Here is a 6,039-nt window from a genome sequence, read left to right on the forward strand (position 1 = left end):
GTAGCTCCTGCTACCGTTAATTGGTTTTAGAGGCACATACTTTGCTTGGCTCTGTGCTGCAAGAACAGGAATAAAGAAGCTTTTACCAGGCACTGCTATGCTTACTGTGATGTGTATTTTATGCACTTGCAAACCCTTCCTCTTATTCTTCAGCCTGGGCCCAGTATTAAAGCAGCTGTTTATGTAGGACGGGAATGCTGCAGAGTGATCACTGGCAAACAGAACATTCAAGCTCACATTGCCATGCATTTGCTCAGAAGGATCCTGTCACCCTTCTGCGGAGTAACATGATGTCAGTGTTCCTAGATGTTTGCATGTAGACCTCTCAGCAACCCTAATGCTCCTCTAACAGGATTCACTTGCTGCCTTTTTTTCTCCTCAGATGTGGCACTTCCTCAAGTCCTCAAAATCAAACCCAGTGTCAGCTCTGGGGGGACAGCAAGCACTCACCTGCATCCCTGAGTGTTCTCAACCTCCCTCTGGCTGGGCCAGTAGGACCTGGTGCCTATCCATCCCAGCTGATACCTGCTCTGTATCTCCGTCGCTGCCACAGTGCATCCTTTCCTGGGTCATTTGCTGAGTCTGAGCTGCTCCCTTTCCACCCAAACAGCTCATTTTGTCTGTCAGTGTGTGGTGGCTTGCAGTGACTCCTGGGAGTTAGGGTGAGATTGATCATATGAATTGTTACTGGCAGGAAGGAAAAGATAAGTAGGCTAAGGAGGGTGGGGAGTCATCTCTTAGAGTTGTAACTGAGAGAGGAAGATAAATCAGACCTTGGACAGCAGGTGTCAGGGAGCAAACCAGCTCTTAATTCCTACATGTAGGCATGCATCAAATAGGAGTCCTGCCCATCTTCACATGGGGCTTTCCCACAGAGTATGGAAGGAAGGCAGGAATCCGTGAGCAATGAATGCTCTTGGCAAACCGCTGCACTGAAAGTGAATACCTCCACTCCCCTGTCTTACAGAAACTGGTATAAGCCTGGAAGAGTACTATGAAAGCTCCCATTCAGTGGAATTTTCCACTTGGTTCATATAAATATGCATGCTGAGTGCTGCTGGGATGCTGGCAGTGTGGATGCAGGAACTACAGAATGAGTGGCTTCTTTGGTGCCTCAAGTACAGGAAAAATGTAAGTGGGTAATGATAAGAAATGGCTCATAAAAGCCAGCTCTTGAAAGTGCTGTAAAATAGCAGTTATTGAGGAAGTGAATGGCAGGGTTTCACAAAAGACTACTTGTCAGAGACCCCACACATCAAGCTGAAATGGTGATCTTTGTGTTTCTATTTATTTCAAGGTTTGCATTCATCAGGATTGATATAAGGTTAATAAAAAGCCCCAACATTTCTGACAGTGCCAGCAGAGATAGCCCCTTGCACCTTTCAGTTTTCTCTGTGCTGAATCTCTGCAGATCTGTGACCTAGGGGAAGAGAAGGCACCTGTAGCTATCTGAATACACTGGAACACAATGTGCACCGTGGAAGGGGCTGATCCCAGGTTCCCCACTAACCTAGCTGAATCATATCACTTGAAATGCTGAGCTCCTAGAGGAAAAAAAATAAAGGCCAGTGCAGCTTCTTCTTACTAATTTGGCTCTGTTCTATGAATCAGAACTGGCTGTGGGTTCCTGCCACCACGGACTGTAAAGAGCTGTGAAACCCAGGTAGTCAAGCATCTCCTGGATGCAGATGCACACCAGATGGGGTAAGACAGAACAACCCCGTCCTTGATTTTTGCCTGAATAAAATTGCTTCCTGATTACATGCTGGCTCTAATAATCACCATTTACATTTTTTCTTGGGCATTGTATGGCAAATCTGGAACATAAATTTCAGTGAGAAAATAGGCATATCTTGCAGTACTGTAGAAATTATGGTGTTTCTCCAGGCCCAGAACTTTCAGAATAAGAAAGTGTCACCCAAGACAGAAGGTAAATTGGAATGAATGAAGAAATTATGTTTATGAACTTATGGTGCATGTACATCTTTGTACTTTTTTCCCCAGGTCCATGCAAGGTTCTCCACACATTTGTTGCATTGTTAGGGCCACACATAAGGTCCGTTACTTGAGAAATGATGCATCTGCTTTCTTGAATCTAAAATTTGGCACAGGGAGGCAATTTAAAATTTGAGTTTCTTAAGAGGAGCCTCTAAGGCTACCTTGCACACAGGACAGGAAGATGACAAAAGGGAGATCAACCCTCCTATCCCCTACTGATGTCATCATCATCGCTGAAGAAAGTTTCACCTTCCTTTCAAAGGTCAGATTACATAGGAAAAGTGAAGTTTTCGTTTCTTAAAGGAAGTTTCCAAGCAGGGCACTTCAAATAGTGTATTTTTCTGTTCCACTCTGTATCTGAGCACCAGCACCCCTTCCACTTTGCTCTAGATAAAAAAAAAAGTTGTGCTTCTTCTTGTTACAGTTATCAGCATTATAATGCTTATTTTGAGTTTGTTCCTTGCTAAAAGATGAAGAAATGACACATTGTAAACAACATCATCTCTGGTGTGTAGACCAGTTTTGCATTACTGAGTTTTGTATTTACAAAGACTTTAAAAAAGTGATATCAATTTACAGATTATGAAGTATGAAAAGAAAGAAATTTTATTATTTTATTTGTATTCTACTTTCCCATTTTTATTTTTTGTAGGAAAAATAAAAAAGGGAAGTAAAAGCAGAAGAGGAAGAGCATGTTCTTTTCCTGATCTCAGGGGCCATGAATATTTTTGATACGAAAACTGAGATGTTCATACAAATCTCAAATGGCAAAGTAGGGCTTTAAGTAATATGTGTAACTACTATTTGCACATATTTTTGTGAAATTTCTATGCAATTTCCATAGGAATCTCAAAAAAGATATAAATTTTGTTATGCATCTATCTATCTGTTTCATAAGACAGACTGTTAAAATGTTATTCATTGGCAGTGCTTGTTATTTATGCAGTGCCTAGAAATGTTAAAAAGACCAAACTCAAAACTCCACACATATTGTTCTGGTCTACCAGAATCAGTCTGTTGCTAATGCAGGACTCCCTACATTGAATAACTTTGAAGAGGCTCTTAAACCTTTTGTTTCAGCAGTTCTTTAATTAGCCTCTTTGTATAATGAATGACAATGGAGCCTTCATGCCCCCTACAAAGGGCCTGTAATTCTAATGCCACTTTCAAGGTTTATGCTCGTGTAGATAATATGTGTTAGACAAGAAATGCAAGTAATACTGCAGGTGTTTTAGAAGCACAGATGAAACAAAGGAAGATTAATGGGATTTGACAACATGACAAAAATGCCACTGCACAAGGATATCCATCTCTACAGTCTTCGTTCTGTATTACTGTGAGGAGAACAATCAGCAGAGTAAAATACCACTTTGATGAGTGTAATTTGGCAACAATTTGCAAACATGATAATGTGCCTTGTTAATTCAAGGGCGTTCAACAGAGCTATCTTGACATTTTCATTGCAGGGGCTGTCAAGAGTAATCCGGAAGAGTAAAAGAGTCTTATTGGAAAGTGCCTCCTTATTTTCAGTAATATAATAATCTATAGTGGTAAGGTCAAGTAATTTTTAATGATATAGCCTTTAATTCTCTATCAGTTACAGCTTTTAATTACAGCTGAGCTGCTGAAATGTATGGAGGACTTCCTGGAGTTAAAATGAACAGTCCACTATTGCCGAAGAGGCAGCAGTTCCCTTGCTCGATCACCACCTCCCTGGAAATGAACTGGTTGCAAAAACAAAAGGTGCTGAGTCCATTACACATCGTTCCAAAGATCTGGTTGTGTCACAACTCATATCCATGACAAACTGAGCCAAGATTACTGAAGAAGTTTTTTGTGGCTTTTTCTAATCTACACCTATCTGACTTTGCCTTTCCACATTTCTAGCTAGCTACATTAACAGCCGTGGATGTATTTTCTAGATAATTGTGAACATCTCTATGGGCCATGACTTTTTAAAATACCCATCAGTCTGACATTAAGTCTGTTCTCCAGGGAGAAGGGAACACCTTGCCTGGGAGCCATGAAGGCCTGCTGAGAGCAGGGTGATCCCAGTAATGAGCAGCACAGTCCAGGCTCTAACATGCATACTGATCACTTGAAGTGTGTTGGGTAGATTAATAAAAGTATACAACAGTGTTAAAGACAAAGTACAAATTTCATAGCCCACGAGCCACCCTGAAAAGTTGCAGTTCTCCTTTGAATTCATGTAACAAATTTTTCTGAGTTACCTGAAGACCTTGCAACTCCACTTTCCCATGGATGGTGAGGCTTCAGAGGCTTTACTGATCCTGCAGAGTAGTACTGCAAGAGCCCAGCTGTTTATAAAAAACAGGTAAATCAAAATTCAGTGTACTTCACATCAAATGAAGACTGTATTTTACTCCTTCCTCTATGTGTAAGACTCTCCAGAATTCTAAAACAAAGATGCATATAATGACCTTGCAAATAAGATCAGTGTAATTCAGAGAATGAAATTAATTCTTCAAGCCCTGGCTTTGTTTGTCATTTACCATCACTGTAGTTTCTTTTCATCCTTAATTTTTGCTTCTCTCCAGTATTTCCTATAAAGAGTTTTATTTAAAGGAAGAAATAAAAAGTGGGGTTTATGCATCCATTATTTAATGATGGACTTCTATCCTGGGGGCAAATAGGCAAGAAGGATTCTGATGGCAGAGTGAAGTGAATTAAAGATCAAAAAATTTCCTAAATTTGGCTGAGAGTTTATGACTTAATTTGCATAACTCTGGTTTTAATGTCAGTGACTTCTTTCCTGATTCATCGCTGGGATTTTTTTGTTTTCAAATTTAATTGCTTGTGTATTAATTTTCACAATTCTGGAGCCAGCATCCCTGTGAGATCTAATTTAAGGACTGTATTTCCTCTTTGGAAAATAAGAGACAATTTCACAAAGAGAAGGAAGAATCCAGAACAATGCCATTTTTTATATAACATACTTTTATTTCTTTTCAGAATAGCATTTCTTTTCTAGAGCTTCTTAGGAGGGGTTGTTGATTTTACTTACTTGCCTGCATGCAGTTTTTGGACTCTCACCATCACAAAAGGCACCACAGGCTGCTCAAACCTGCCTAAGTGGACCTGATGTACAAAGGACCTGATGCATGCCCTTGGGCTGGGCAGACGCAATTCCAGCCTACTCCACCTCCTCGCTGGCTGATGTTTCCTGGAAAGAGCTAAGTAGCCTGCACATCACTGTGCTGTAGGAGCAACTAAACTGTACCTCATCAGAGGTGTCTTAACACTGTGCCTATACAAGCTATGTGCAAAACTTTATTTTCCAAACAGGAATCTTTGTAGGGATAAGAATCGCATGCCAAAAGTTGTTTAAGCTATCTGTGGTTTACTTTGAGCTCCACTTCTCAGTGCTGGTGGTGTGGCCCCAAAAATCTGCGCCGTCGGCGAAACTGCTGAGCACCACGTGAAAGGGAGCCTGAGGGGACACAGGATCACGTCCCACAGGAGGGAGCTGCTTTGATTTCCCACTGAAGCAACCTGGGCATGCACACCTGGTGAGCAGCAGGGCAAACCACAGGACTGGGGTCCTTGTTGCCAAGCTTTTGCCTCCTCAGTGCAGGATGGCGAGTGGGATGAACAAGCTGGGGGGCTCAGCTGCTGAAGGACAAACATCCTCTTGCTTTCACCACAAGACAACAGTTTTTGCACCACAGATAACACCACATCCAAAATATGTCTGAAAAATGCCTTCCCTATCTTCCTCCTTATTTCTCACCATTTTTGCTGATAAGGTTATGCCATGCATCTCTGCCTTTATTTTCTCGTCTTCCTTCCCTCTTCTAGAAGAAAAAAAAAGGCAACAAAAAGCCGCCAAAATAGAGTATTTAAAAAGCCTTATTTCTATAAAATGAAGCACAGAGCAGGACAAAGAACTGTAGAAAATGCACAGTGAAGATGTAATGAATGTTTAATGAAATTATGAGAAGGTTATGGATGCTTAAGTGCTGGAGCTTTGTGGTTGCCTAGGACATCCCAGAAAACACACAGAGGTGTCTGAAAAGGCAG

This window comes from Prinia subflava, chromosome 1, assembly GCF_021018805.1.
Source record: "Prinia subflava isolate CZ2003 ecotype Zambia chromosome 1, Cam_Psub_1.2, whole genome shotgun sequence".
NCBI classification, from domain to species: Eukaryota; Metazoa; Chordata; class Aves; order Passeriformes; family Cisticolidae; genus Prinia; species Prinia subflava.